We start from the raw sequence: 15,884 nt of genomic DNA, 5'->3' as shown, positions 1-15,884 counted from the left end.
GTATGACCCTAGATTTATTAGATGCCATTGAAATGCAAGCCCAGAGCATGCTAAAGTGTCATCACTGCAAGAACATAGATGTGCCATAGCTTTGCAATGCCTTGAAATCCAGACTATGCCACAGATGGAGCAGAGAGGAAAATCTGCCTCTTCTGTTCTGAGCTCATCCTTTCGATAAGCTGAATATCACTATGTACTCCATGGGATCAGGTGCAAAAGACACACTGGGTGCCCTAAGCATGGGGCTGCAGTGGTATTTAGGATGGCCAAGAATACCTCCCTTCTGGCCCTCAGCTGATGCTCCAGAAGGAGCTGTCTATCTCATAGATTTTCCGTCACAGTTTACAAGCACTAGCACAAAACTAGGATCACCCAAGGCACCTTGGGCATCACTGAGAGACTGTGTACGAGCAGTGCAGTCGCTGTGGAATAAAAACCAAGGATTCAGATGAGGGACTCACACACAGACACCTCACTGTGCACATCTGAACTCAGCTAGGTGAACTTGTAGCTCCTGTGGTTCTTTGAAAAACTGATCCCAATTCAGCCCCAGGGTTTCCATCTGAGGATGAGATGCCTAACGCTAGAATAAGGATGGGATGGTCTGATGATAACAGGACAAATAGAAACGGATTTAAATTAAAAAGGGGAGACATAGGTTAGATGTGAGGAACCTATATTTTTACACAGCAACACTGGAAAATGTTCCCCTTAGAGGCTGAGCATGATGATGGATGGGATCCTGGTTTTACTCTGGGTTTACCCTCACGTCAATCCAGGTTTCTACTCATACTTTTATCTAGGTGAACTCTCTCTTTACTCAAGGTTTTACTCACAGTTTACCATCAGGGTGTGTGATCGGGAGATGGGCTGGTGGAGTGACTTGCTGGCATCCCCGAGGGAAGGCTGCCAGGCAGATACCCCCAGATAAGTGGTTGACTCCCTGCCCTGTCACAGTCAGACAGACCTGACTGATGAGAAGGGTTGGAAGAGAGTCCCAACTCAACATCACAGGAGCCCCCCCATGCCTGCCTAGCCCTCTACCCCTGCTCCCTCTAAGCAACAGGTTTGACACTCTGAAATCTGAAGGAGATAAGAATAGGGAGGCAATGGAGGATCTGCCTAGGAGGGAACCTAATGCAAGGCAGTCACTACCAAGCCTTGTGACTTCCTCTGCCATGAAAGAAAGAAGGGTGGTCGTGGTGGGTGACTCCCTTCTCAGAGGAATAGAGGGCCCCATTTGCAGACTGGACCTGAGTTGTCAGGAAGTCTGCTGCCTTCTTGGCTGCAGGTCAGGGACATAACAAGGAAACTCCCCATGCTGGTTAGGTCCACTGATTATTTTCCACTACTCATAGTTTAGGTGGGCAGTGGTGAAATTTCTTAGATAAGACTACAAACTATGAATAGAGATTTCAGGAATTTAGGCCATTTAGTTCACAGAGTGGGAGATCAAGTGATTTTTTGTTCTATACCTTCAGTGGCAGTGAGGGACACGGAGCAGGCTTGGAAAGCAAAGCGATGAACAGTTGTCTCAGAGACTGGTATTGAGCCAGAAACTTTGAGTTCTTTGATCACAGGGCAGTTTACTTGGCCCATGGTCTGTTATCCATGAATGGAACCCAACTGTCTCAAAGGGGGAAGTGAATCCTAGCACAGACGGTAGCGGGGCTTATCGAAAGAGCTTTAAACTACCTACGATGGGGGAGGGGACAAAACAGGGCTTACCAGATATAAGCCTAGGGAAATGCTGTTTGAACTGGGAGAGAGGCAGATGCCTCAGCTGAAGTGCGTCTACACCAACGCACGCAGCTTGATCAACAAGCAGGAGGAGCTGGAAGCAACTGTGCATCCGAAAAACCATGACCTAGTTGCTATTACCGACCCATGGTGGGACCACTGCCATGACTGGAGTGCTGTGATGGATGGTTACAAGCTCTTCAGAAGGGATAGAGGAGGAAGGAAGGGTGGTGGTGTGGCCCTTTATATTGAAGAGAGTTTTGATGTTGAAGAGCTTGGGCTTCAGAATGAAGTGCATGTTTGTAAGGATCAGGGGAAAGGCCTGTAAGTGTGACATCTTGCTAAAGGTTTCTTATAGACCGCCTAATTGATGGGTGAGGCATTCTATGAGCAGCTTACTGAAGTCGCAAGATTGCCAGCACTCATTTTCTTGGGAGACTACAACTTCTCTGATATATGCTGGGAATATAATAAATAGCAGAGGAATCAGTCCAAGAGGTTTATAGATTGCATGCAAGACAGCTTCCTTACTCAGCTGGTATTAAGTCCTACCAGGTGTGGTTCCTTGCTAGACCTGCTCTTCACTAACAGTGAAGGACTGGTAGGAGTTGAGAAGGTTGGGGACTGTCTTGGGCAGAGCAACCATGAAATGGTAGAATTCTCTATTCTTGGAGATGTCAGAAGGGTGACTAGCAAAACTACTATCCTGAACTTCTAGAGGGCGGACATTGACCTGTTCAGGACACTTGTAGCACAGGTAACTTGGGAGTCGCTCCTTATGGGTAAAGGGGTCCAGGAAGCCTGGACACTCCTCAAGATGGAAATCTTAAAGGCACGAGATCAGGCTGTCCCTGAATGCCATAAGGAGAGCCATAGGGGAAGAAGACCAGTGCAGATGAACTGGGAAAAACTATTGAGACTCAGGAAGAAAAAGAGAATCTACGCCCTCTGGAAGAAGGGACAGGATACTTGGGGAGATTACAAGGAAGTTGCTAAGGTATGCAGGGAGGAAGTTAGGAAGGCACATTAATTCCCTGTCCCTTAATCCATGCCCAGAGCTTCTCAGCCATGTCACTGCCAACTGTAAGCTCCATGCAGAGTTCAAGTGGGACACAGAGGGCACAGCCTTCTGCTGTGTGGATGCAAGTGTTGGTGGAACCATATGGGACAAAGCCCTCCCACCATGCCCTCCTGGGAAAATGGCCACCCCAAGAATGGCAGTCTGCCTCCTCCATGACCCCATCTGAAATGCTCCTGCACTGATTGATTAAAGGGCTTTAAACCAGGTCCAAATGGGGAAGGGTGGGGAATTGGATGTGACAGAGAAGGGCTGAGGGATGATGTTGGATTTGGAGATTGCAGAGAAAGCCTCTGAGTTGTTCCATAGGACTGTGGGAGGATTCCTCAGAGAAGGTCTTACTGCCAATACCCCATCCTAAATCTTACTGTGTACCCTCTGGGGGTAACCCCAACCTGCTGCTGCCCAAAATTGCCTGTAGACCAGTGCGGGTAGCATGAGAAATAAACGGGACAACTCAAGAGAAAACCACAGAGCATTTCCTTTCATGCAGGCTTCTGCTTCTGAGCAAGGCCCTGAACACCAGTACCACAGTGTAGATGCAAGACCCAGCCAGGCTAAATCAAAACATGCTTCTGTTAGGGGATGCTTTCTGAAGAGTCTTTACGCTAATGAGACAACCGCAAACATTCACTCAGCGAACTCCAAATCTCTGTGCCTTTGCGGGCCTAGGGTCTTGTTTGTCTCACAGAGACATGGTGGAATGGTTCTCACCTCTGAACTGTAGCAGAGCAGATACCAATTCTTTATGATGGATGGCCAAGAACAATTAGGAAAGGCTGCTGCCATCTGTGAGAGTGCACTGAGCTCTGCCTGGGGATGGCAGAGGAGCCAGCTGAGAACTGATGGAAAGGGCTCAGAGAGGAGAGCAGCAGATTCTGTTCCTTGCTTCCTGATCAGGAAGGACAAGAGGAGGAGGGGGACAGGCAGGTATCTGAGTTACAGCTGGGATGGAATTGTTTTCTTCAGGCTGCCTACTATGGTGCAGTTTTTTGTTTCTAAGAGAAAAACAACGGTGATAACACTCTGATGTTTACAGCTGATGCTAAGCAGCATTGTACAGAGCCAAGGCCATGGTCAGTGGAGGGCTCAAGGAGCTGGGAGGGAACAGACTGCGCACAGCTGACTGGAAGTGGTCAAAGGGACATTTTGTAGCACCTGACAGCAAGCAGAAATTGTATTGAAAGGGGTGGGAGTTCATCTCACTCTCTTCTCTTCCCAGTGCCCAACTGAGCATCAGTCTGGTGATGCTGAGCAAGCGCTTGTGCATCAGTTGTTACTACTGCATATAAATGGATATATAGTGATAACTATTACACCTCTGCTTTTATCTCTTTTTTCAAATTGCTTTGTTACAACCCACAAGTTGTACTTTTTTTCCCCAATTCTCTTCCCCATCCCACTGGGAATGGGACAGTGCACAAAGCACTGTGTGCTGCTGAGCCACATGCTGGATTCAACAACCACCATCATTTTGGTGCTTGATGTGAGACTCCAACGACTGAGATAACAGCACATCTGTCCTGAGTGAGTTAACACAGGTCTTTGTGGGAGCTGGAGAACTGCAGGCCATTATGCTGATTGTTTCCCCATTTGTGGAGCTTTTTGAGTCTTCTCATGAAGCTGCATTGCACAGCTCCTTGCTTGCTGCTTGTTTTCCTTGCTGTACTGTTTGCCAGCTCTGGGGGCTGGATTAGGGTATTTATTTTGCTATGCTGTTTGACTCTGGTTTATATCATGATAAAATTGGCAGCTGACAAAATGAAGTTTTGTGCACATTCATCTCTGATGTCATCTTTGAGTTATGGAAGTTATACTGTTGATAAGATTAGTAATTACACCCTTGACTTGGACTCCTCAGGGAGTCTTGCTACGGAGGAGAGAAGGGATGACACTTTCCAGTAGTCCCTCAGACTCACTCTCACTTCTTTTTGTCCTGGAGATTGACAGCTAGTTCCAATAGCTCTTGAAAATTTTGACTATCCATGGGATGCTTACACCAGCACACTCCCACTGTTACGTGTCATTAATGTGTTTCAGCTTATGTTTCAGATTAAACAGTTATTCAGAAATATCAGTGAGAGATCTGCCCCAAGGTGAGAAGGCTCTGCATGGCAGGGGGTGTGGGATGGTCTGGGCAGCTGTCTGGAGTGGTGGGCACCCCCAGGGCTTTGGAACTTCATCTCTGAGCAACTGCAGGATCCTGAGAAACTGGTAGAATATTGGGGGCAGGTCTGCTGTGGCTCTGGTAGCCCCCAAGAAACACACATGACTGCAGTGTGCCAGATCCAGAGAGCTGGAAATGCTGACAGTGCTGCAGCCTCTGCAACTCTTGGCACAGACCCTGCAGCAGCTCCAAGGTTTTGCCACATGTCCTGCGTTTGCTCCATGCTCTGGACAGATCCCGCTGTCACTCATCCCCTCATAATGAGCTCTGCAGTCACTCCTGCTACAGGTCCTGTAGCTGTTCCAAGTATTGCTATAAGAAAATGAAACAAATTCCTCCCAAGAGAGGTGCACTGTGGTATTGTACAGGAGGTACAGCCCTGTGGTCACTCCAACCCCTCCAATGAGCCCAGTGGCTGCTAAAACTTCAATCTCAGGTCCTGCGGTGATTCCAGCTCTGGCAATGAGCTCTGCAGTTGCTCCAACTCCTGCAACAGCCCAACAGTCACTTCAGTTCCTACAGTGAATACTATGGCTGTTAAAACCCCTGCAACTAGTTCTGAACTTGCAAACAGAAAAACATAAGAATTACTTCATATATGTTTGCAAATGCATATATTGTATATGTGTGAAAATATACTAAATATATTATATATGTATAAATACATTTGTCAAAACTATTATCCTTTTCTTTTTCTCTTTTTTCTTCTTCTTTTTCTTCTTTTTCTTCTCTCTCTCTCTTTCTTTTTCTTTTTTTTTTTTTTCCTCTTTTCTCTTTATCTCAACCCATAAACCTTTAACCACAGCACTGCCCCGAGTCTCTTACTGATCTCCTTGAGACTATTCAATCTAATCCGGTCACACACTGAAGAGCCTCAGAAGATCCCGAGGTCTTCTCAGGGAGCAGCTCCTGAGGTACATTCCTTACACCAGCTTTGAAAGAGGCCTCCAGTTCTCTGGGCCTGCTCTGAAGGAGCCCTCTTGTTATGGCAGTGCTAGCAAGGAGTCCAGCCCTGACACAGCTGTTCGTATTGCCGGATACTGACTGCAGCCCTGATTGCTGCTGTAGAGGCAACAGGACTGTCGTGAGACACACAAGACCTTCAGGACTGCACAAATGAGAGGGCCTGAGAGCACTGTGGTGGTGTAAAGTGATCAGAAATGAAAAGAGCACGTTGAGCTGCTGTCTGCGGCTGTACCTCCCCAAATCCAGACAAAGTAGGAAGAAAGAAGAGCTAAGTAAAAGTCTATTTTGAAACATTTTTAGGTATATTTTAACGTATTCGGGGAATCCGGTTATATGTTTACATGAGCACTTGGAGTGAAAAAAATGCAAATTAAGTAGGAAAGAAGTGAAATAAATTTTTATTTATAAGTTCAATAACATTTTATTTTTTTTTGCACGTTGCTATATCTCACATAATCAAACAATAAAAGATGCATAAAAAATAAAGAACCATCACTGGGAATCCTATGAGGAAGTTGTGCATTTTATGGAAGCTGGAATAGTGCTTATTGCAACACCTTCCTGAGAGCGTGCTTGATCTCCCTGTTCCTCATGCTGTAGATAATAGGGTTCAGTGTTGGAGGAACCACTGCATACAGAAGTGCCACTGTCAGATCCAGGAGTGGGGAGGAAATGGAGCGGGGTTTCAGGTAGGCAAAAGAAGCAGTGCTAAGAAATAGGGAGACCACGGCCAGGTGAGGGAGGCACGTGGAGAAGGCTTTGTGCCGTCCCTGCTCAGAGGGCATCCTCAGCACAGCCATGAAGATCTGCACATAGGACACCAATATGAAAACAAAACACCCAAAGGCTAAACTGGCACTGAAAAATAGAAGCACAACTTCCCTGAGATAGGAGGCTGAGCAGGAGAGCTTGAGGATCTGGGGGATTTCACAGAAAAACTGGTTGACAACATTGCCTTTGCAGAAAGGCAAACAAAACGTACTGGCAGTGTGCAGCAGGGAATAGAGAAGCACAGTGCCCCAGGAAGCTGCTGCCATGGTGGCACAAGCTCTGCTGTCCATCAAGGTCCCGTAGTGCAGGGGCTTGCAAATGGCAATGTAGCGGTCATAGGAAATGATGGCGAGAAGGAACAACTCTGCTGACATGAAGAAGACATAGAAAAAGATCTGTGCAGCACATCCTGCATAGGAGATGGCCCTGGTGTCCCAGAGGGCGTTGGGCATGGCTTTGGGGAGAGTGGTGGAGATGCAGCCCAGGTCGAGGAGGGCCAGGTTGAGGAGGAAGAAGTACATGGGGGTGTGCAGGCGGCGGTCACAGGCTACGGCTGTGCTGATGAGGCCGTTGCCCAGGAGGGCAGCCAGGTAGATGCCCAGCAAGAGCCAGAAGTGCAGGAGCTGCAGCTGCCACGTGTCTGCCAACGGCAGCAGGAGGAACTCACTGATGGAGCTGCTGTTGGGCATCTGCTTTTGTTCCTTGCCTCAGAGACCTGTTCAGAGTGCAGAAGATAATGACAAATCCAGATGATTCTCAAAGACATTCCTCCTACTATACTATGAAATGTTTTCATTCTCCTATGACAATATTCATTTAGCAACTCTAATTGAATTTAACTTCATTAAGTTCACCATTCTATAAGCAGAAAAAGCACATGGAGCTTTAACCTTCCTTTCATCTTCTTATCCCATTTCCCTGGACTTTTTCATCTGTTTCGTGTCTCATATCTTTACCCTCACTGCTGTTAAAATCCTCAGTCCCAACCTTTGTGCCCTTCACTTTCTGTTCTGGAAACATGCCTATTTGCAATATAGGTGCATTATTCTTGTCAACAAAATTGATAATTTCAACTAGTTCCACCCTTGGAAAGGTTCCTTTTTCTTGAAAGGAGAGGCTAAAAACACTTCACGTGTGACAGTTCACATAACAAGCAATTGACTGAAGAAGAATTGGGAGTCTCAGAGTTGTGTTTATGTTTGACAGACTCTTAGACTTCTGCTTCGAATCCTTCCCCCTTCTGTCCAAACAAGAAATAGAAAATTGCTACCTTGGCTCTCCTCTTGCAAAGTACCCACAGAAACTTTCAGCTGTGCAGTGGAGATCCCCCTGCCCCAGGCAGCGGCTGTGGCTGCACAAGCCCTGCCGGGGGGCTCCTTCCCCCCACACGTCTCCCCGCAGCGCCCTGGGCAGCTCCCCGGGCAGGCTGAGTGCTGAGCCTGGCAGGCGGCAGAGTCCCATACCCGGCACACAGCCCCTGGGGCACAGCAGGGACCCTGCTCTGCAGGACAGCCCTGGGCACACACCTGCAGCCCCAGCTGCACAGCCTGCAGCCGTGCTGGGACACGTAGCCCTCAGGGCTGTGCTTTCATACTGCAGTATGGAAGCCCTCAGGTAAGCAGAAGGCTTTTTCCACTGTAAAGAAACATTCATTGCCTGAAGCTAGATCTGCTTCGGGATGTTCCAGATTAAGTTAACCCTCTATGAATAGCAGCTGCATTACCTACTGCAAGGGACTTACTGTGTCATGGCCTGTGAGCAATGTTCCTGAAGTGAGCTCACAGCCCGCTCACACCGCACACATCCTGTAAGCTCTCTCCTATTTCTCTCGTCTCTGTCTTTCACCTGCCGGCTGTGTGTGCACAAGAGCTGCTCCTGGGCACAGCTGTCTCTCTACAGCTCTGCCCACTTTTATGAGCTCCCTGTGTCCCAGGAGCGCGGCCAAGCTCAGCAGCAGAGGATGTCAGTTTTATCCTTCCCACTCATTTCCCCTGTGTTGTCCCTGGGTCCTCGTGGCCATCAGCTCCTGAAAGACAACAGTATCATAACGGTTCTTTGAAATCTGCTGAGTTATCCACCAGTCATTTCCTGACATCTGGTGAGTCCTGCTTGAGAATGTTTGATGAAACAAAAAGGGCAACCAGACAAGGACAAGGAGGGTTGAGACAGCTTCTCTGTGCAGGGCAGTGATCCAGCCGAGGCAGTGCAGGCGCCTCATCCCTAGATGGAAACCCTGGGGCAGAAATGGGATTCAGCTCCCCATAGACCCTTGGGAGCTGGGATTCCTCTATTTCAGCTCAGATGTGCACAAGGAGTTGCACAGTGCTGTTTTAATACCTTCTTTAAACAGAACTATAAACAAATAAACAGTAAATGTTTGCTGGATTCTTCCTATTTAAACTCTCTCCAGGTATCTCTCCATTTTGCTGAACAAGTTCTGATAACCTGAAATAGATAACAGGAACGCACAAGGCACAAGATGCTCTTTAGGTTAGAATGGGTCCCAGGGCTCATTTGCTGCTGAGTCCATCAACCACCAGTGCAGAGAGAAGTTTGCACAAACTGCTCAAGAAGACAAAGTCAGAAGTAACAGTGAAGTTTCTTGGAGTATTAATGGGCCCACTGAGGGCCATTACCAAGTAAGCTTCCCAAGGCACTAGTTAGAGAAGATAATTGGAAGCCATGACAACAGGCTGGGAAAGGCACTCGCATGCTAAGAAACCTCTCCTTTGCCTTACGAAGCAGACAGGTCAAGCCCTGATTGCAAAACCAGAGGTAGGGAGATCCTGTCTCTCATGTTGGCTCAAGGCACTTCCTGGGGCAGTGAGTTGGAGGTCTATATGATGTTAAGTGAAAGACATGGGAATGGAAGATCCTAGGCTCTGCATGTGGTGCAAGGATGCTGTTAAGTTCATATCCCACATGTGCCCTGTGTCTCATCGCAGGATGTGGGGCTGTAGCAATGCAGAGCAAAGAGGGACAAACCTTTCTCTCACCCAGCTGGCAATAAATTGCTTTATGTGCTCCAGGGTACTGTTGGCCTTCCTGGCTGCCTGGGCACACTGCTGACTCACTTCCAATTTTATGTTGAGAAGGACCCCCAATGCTTTTCAGTCAGACCTCTCTTATGTGCCCCATATCCAGTCAGTGTGTATGTCCAGGGTTGCCCATACCCAGGTGCACAATCAGGCACTTGTTCTTGTTATGTGTTATGCACTTGGTGCTTAGTACCAACTGATACCCACTTCTCTGACTTGTCCACATCTTTCTGCAAGTCCTCTCCAACCTCAGTGGAGGCAACAGCACCTCCTCATCTGGTCTCATCAGCGAACTTGCTCAGAACATCTTCTAGTCCTGCATGCAAGTCATCTGCATAAACATGAAAGGAAAGTGGCCCTAAAATGGAACCCTGGGGAACTCTGACAGTGACCATCTACCAGCCCAATGGAACCCACTGACTATAATTCTTTGGGACAGAACTGCTGGCCAACTGCTCACCCACCACTGCTAGTGAACCTGAAAGGCAAAATGTCAGCGTGCTGGGTCAAACAGACAAACACCAATATGGTTACATATAGCTGCGTCAATTTATTGCCCGAAAAGCCATGATTTTAAAGGAGACAGACAAGGGCGTCCAAAAATCACACACGCTAATTGGAGGAAAGCTACTGCAATAACAACCCTATAACCCCCCTTCAAAGCCACGAGCCATTCATTCTTTTCCTAGAGATGTCCTTGGTTCTCATGCTGTTTATCCTGCTCCGCAGCTGCTGCTCTGTGAACTCCTTATCTCAATCCATGGCTGCTGCTCTGTAAAATTCTTCTTGTATTACAACACACCACGTTCTCTTTCTGTCTAGCTGTATGCAGGAATTTCTGTCCAGAAGGGTGCTGGAGAAATAGTATCAAAAGCTCTACTGAAATCCTCAAGGATTACATCAACTGCCTTCCCTTGTTCAGCTCACTGGATAAAGGTGTCATAAAAAGACCTGAAATTAAATAGGACCTTCCTCTCAGGATCTTGTGTTGTCTGTGACCAATCACAGAATTGTACTTCAGGTGTTTTTCCATAACTCCCACCATCATTTTCTCCGTAATTTTATCAAGCACTGGAGTGAGACTGAGAGGTCCATAGTTCCCCTTGTAATCTTTCTTGCTCTTCCTTACGATAAGACAACATTTGCCAGCTTCCTGTCAACTGGTATGACCCTAGATTTATTAGATGCCATTGAAATGCGAGCCCAGAGCATACTAAATTGTCATCAGTGCAAGAACATAGATGTGCCATATCTTTGCAATGCCTTGAAATCCAGACTATGCCACAGATGGAGCAGAGAGGAAGATCTGCCTCTTCTGTTCTGAGCTCATCCTTTCGGTAAGCTGAATATCACTACATACTCCATGGGGACAGGTGCAAAAGACACAATGGGTGCCCTAAGCACGCGGCTGCAGTGGTATTTAGGATGGCCAAGAATACCTCCCTTCTGGCCCTCAGCTGATGCTCCAGAAGGAGGTGTCTATCTCATAGATTTTCCGTCACAGTTTACAAGCACTAGCACAAAACTAGGATCACCCAAGGCACCTTGGGCATCACTGAGAGTCTGTGTATGAGCAGTGCAGTCGCTGTGGAATAAAAACCAAGGATTCAGATGAGGGACTCACACACAGACACCTCACTGTGCACATCTGAACTCAGCTAGGTGAACTTGCAGCTCCCGTGGTTCTTTGAAAAACTGATCCCAATTCAGCCCCAGGGTTTCCATCTGAGGATGAGATGCCAAACGCTAGAATAAGGATGGGATGGTCTGTTGATAACAGGACAAATAGAAACGGATTTAAATTAAAAAGGGGAGACATAGGTTAGATGTGAGGAACCTATTTTTTTACACAGCAACACTGGAAAAAGTTGCCCTTAGAGGCTGTGCATGCCCGATGGATGGGATCCTGGGTTTACTCTGGGTTTACCCTCACGTCAGTCCATGTTTTTACTCATACTTTTGTCTAGGTGAACTCTCACTTTACACAAGGTTTTACTCACAGTTTACCATCAGGGAGTGTGATCGGGAGATGGGCTGGTGGAGTGACTTGCTGGCATCCCCGAGGGAAGGCTGCCAGGCAGATACCCCCAGATAAGTGGTTGACTCCCTGCCCTGTCACAGTCAGACAGACCTGATTGATGAGGAGGGTTGGAAGAGAGTCCCAACTCAACGTCACAGGAGCCCCCCCATGCCTGCCTAGCCCTCTACCCCTGCTCCCTCTAAGCAACAGGTTTGACACTCTGAAATCTGAAGGAGATAAGAATAGGGAGGCAATGGAGGATCTGCCTAGGAGGGAACCTAATGCAAGGCAGTCACTACCAAGCCTTGTGACTTCCTCTGCCATGAAAGAAAGAAGGGTGGTCGTGGTGGGTGACTCCCTTCTCAGAGGAATAGAGGGCCCCATTTGCAGACTGGACCCGAGCCGTCAGTAAGTCTGCTGCCTTCTTGGCTGCAGGTCAGGGACATAACGAGGAAACTCCCCATGCTGGTTAGGTCCACTGATTATTTTCCACTACTCATAGTTTAGGTGGGCAGTGGTGAAATTTCTTAGATAAGACTACAAACTATGAATAGAGATTTCAGGAATTTAGGCCATTTAGTTCACAGAGTGGGAGATCAAGTGATTTTTTGTTCTATACCTTCAGTGGCAGTGAGGGACACGGAGCAGGCTTGGAAAGCAAAGCAATGAACAGTTGTCTCAGAGACTGGTATTGAGCCAGAAACTTTGGTTTCTTTGATCACAGGGCAGTTTACTTGGCCCATGGTCTGTTATCCATGAATGGAACCCAACTGTCTCAAAGGGGAAAATGAATCCTAGCACAGAAGGTAGCGGGGCTTATTGAAAGAGCTTTAAACTAGCTATGATGGGGGAGGGGACAAAACAAGGCTCACCAGAGATGAGCCTAGGGGAACGCTTCTTGAGTTGGGAGAGAGGCAGATGCCTCAGCTGAAGTGCGTCTACACCAACGCACGCAGCTTGATCAACAAGCAGGAGGAGCTGGAAGCAACTGTGCATCTGACAAACCATGACCTAGTTGCTATTACTGACCCATGGTGGGACCACTGCCATGACTGGAGTGCTGCGATGGATGGTTACAAGCTCTTCAGAAGGGATAGAGGAGGAAGGAAGGGTGGTGGTGTGGCCCTTTATATTGAAGAGAGTTTTGATGTTGAAAAGCTTAGGCTTCAGAACAATCAAGACGAGTGCATGTTTGTAAGGATCAGGGGAAAGGCCTGTAGGTGTGACATCTTGTTAATGGTCTCTTATAGACCACCTAATCAAGATGAATTGATGGGTGAGGCATTCTATGAGCAGCTTACTGAAGTCGCATGATCGCCAGCACTCATTCTCTTGGGAGACTTCAACCTCCCTTATATATGCTGGGAATATAATAAAGAACAGAGGAAGCAGTCCAAGAGGTTTCTAGATTGTATGGAAGACAGCTTCCTTACGCAGCTGGTATGAAGGCCCACCAGATGTGGTTCCTTGCTAGACCAGCTCTTCACTAACAGTGAAGGACTGGTAGGAGTTGAGAAGGTTGGGGACTGTCTTGGGCAGAGTGGCCATGAAATGGTAGAATTCTCTATTCTTGGAGATGTCAGAAGGGTGACTAGCAAAACTACTATCCTGAACTTCTAGAGGGCGGACTTTGACCTGTTCAGGACATTTGTAGCACGGGTCCCTTGGGAGTCGCTCCTTATGGGTAAAGGGGTCCAGGAAGCCTGGACACTCCTCAAGATGGAAATCTTAAAGGCACAAGATCAGGCTGTCCCTGAATGCCATCAGGTGAGCCATAGGGGAAGAAGACCAGTGTAGTTGAACTGGGAAAAACTGTTGAGACTCAGGAAGAAAAAGAGAATCTCCGTCGTTGAGAAGAAAGGACAGGATACTTAGGGAGATTACAAGGAAGTTGCTAAGGTATGAAGGGAGGAATTTAAGAAGCTACCTTACTTCCTTGTCCATTAGTCCATGCCCAGAGCTCCTCAGCCATGTCCCTGTCAACTGTAAGCTCCATGCAGAGGTCAAATGGGACACAGAGGGCACAGCCTTCTGCTGGGTGGATACAAGTGTTGGTTGAACTGGACAGGACAAGCCTTCCCACCATGCCCTCGTGGGAAAATGGCCACCCCAAGAATGGCAGTCTGCCTCCTCCATGACCCCATCTGAAATGCTCCTGCACTGATTGATTAAAGGGCTTTTAACCAGGTCCAAAGGGCGAAGGGAGGGGAACTGGATCTGACAGAGAAGGGCTGAGGGATGTTGTTGGTGTTGGAGATTGCAGGGAAAGCCTCTGAGTTGTTCCATAGGACTGTGTGAGGATTCCTCAGAGAAGGTCTTACTGCCAATACCCCATCCTAAATCTTACTGTGTACCCTCTGGGGGTAACCCCAACCTGCTGCTGCCCAAAATTGCCTGTAGACCAGTGCGGGTAGCATGAGAAATAAACAGGACAACTCAAGAGAAAACCACAGAGCATTTCCTTTCATGCAGGCTTCTGCTTCTGAGCAAGGCCCTGAACACCAGTACCACAGTGTAGATGCAAGACCCAGCCAGGCTAAATCAAAACATGCTTCTGTTAGGGGATGCTTTCTGAAGAGTCTTTACGCTAATGAGAAGACCACAAACATTCACTCAGCGAACTCCAAATCTCTGTGCCTTTGCGGGCCTAGGGTCTTGTTTGTCTCACAGAGACATGGTGGGATGGTTCCCACCTCTGAACTGTAGCAAAGTAGGTACAGACTCTTCATTACGATTAGGCAATGAAGATGAAGAAATGCTGCTGCTGTCTGTGAGAGTGCACTGAGCTCTGCCTGGGGATGGCAGAGGAGCCAGCTGAGAACTGATGGAAAGTTCTCAAAGTGGAGAGCAGCAGATTCTGTTCCTTGCTTCCCGATCCGGAAGAACAAGAGGAGGAGGACAAGCAGGTATCTGAGTTACAGCTGGGATGGAATTGTTTTCTTCAGACTGTCTGCTATGGTGCAGTGTTTTGGTTCTAAGAGAAAAACAATGTTGATAACACTCTGATGTTTATAGCTGCTGCTAAGCAGTGTTCTACAGAGCCAAGGCCATGGTCAGTGGAGTGCTCAAGGAGCTGGGAAGGAACAGACTGCGCACAGCTGACTGGAAGTGGCCAAAGGGACATTTTGTACCACTTGACAGCAAGCAGAAATTGTATTGAAAGGGGTGGGAGTTCATCTCAGTCTTTTCACTGCCCAGGGCCCAGCTGAGCATCAGTCTGGTGGTGATGAGCAAGTGCTTGTGCATCAGTTGTTACATACAATTCCATATCAACAGATATACAGTCAGAACTATTACTCCTCTCCTTTTATATCTCTTAGTAAACTGCTTTGTTACAACCCACACGTTGTACTTTTTTTCCCCAATTCTCATCTCCATGCCACTGGGAATTGGGCAGTGCACAAAGCATTGTGTGCTGCTGAGCCACATGCTGGATTCAACAACCACCATCATTCGGGTGCCCGATGAGAGGCTCCAAGGGTTGAGATAACAGCACATCTGTCCAGAGCGAGATAACACAGGGCTTTGTGGGAGCTGGAGAACTGCAGGCCATGATGCTGAGAGTTTCCCTATTTGTGGAGACTGATGAGTCTTCTCATGAAGCTGCATTGCACAGCTCCTTGCTTGCTGCTTGTTTTCCCTGCTGCATCATTTGTCAACTTGGGATGCTGGATTAGGGTATTTATTTTGCTATGCTGTTTGACCTTGGTCTATATCACAATAAAATTGGCAGCCAACAAAGTGAAGTTTTGTGCACATTCAGCTCTGTAGTCATCTTTGTGTTTTGAAAGTAATATTGTTGGTATGATTAGGAATTACACATTTTATGTTGTCTTCTCTGGGAGCCAGGGGTATTCAAGGAGTGACTGGATATTGTGTTGAGGGACATGGTTAAGTGGGAGCTATAGGTAATAGCCTATATGGATAATGACCTATGAATGGTTGGACTGGATGATCTTTTAGGCCTTTTCCAACCTTGGTGACTCTATGATTCTGTGACTGAGGTTAAACATTATTCAGGAATATCAGTGAGAGATCTGCCCCAAGGTGAGAAGGCTCTGCATGGCAGGGGGTGTGGGATGGTCTGGGCAGCTGTCTGGAGCG

The 15,884-nt window shown here is 47.5% G+C and overlaps 1 protein-coding gene across 2 annotated transcripts in view; it reads left to right on the top strand.

Annotated features, from left to right (window-relative positions):
- LOC146754996 (receptor-type tyrosine-protein phosphatase T-like) overlaps nt 1-15,884 on the top strand; it is a 396,275-nt gene that overhangs the window by 260,896 nt on the left and 119,495 nt on the right. The gene's annotated exons all lie outside the window — the stretch shown is intronic.

Source organism: Coturnix japonica, chromosome 37, assembly GCF_054131305.1.
Source record: "Coturnix japonica strain WE chromosome 37, WE-NBRP24, whole genome shotgun sequence".
Lineage (NCBI taxonomy): Eukaryota > Metazoa > Chordata > Aves > Galliformes > Phasianidae > Coturnix > Coturnix japonica.
The sequence above is the reverse complement of the archived record's forward strand: the minus strand, read 5'-3'. Positions and strand labels throughout refer to the sequence as shown.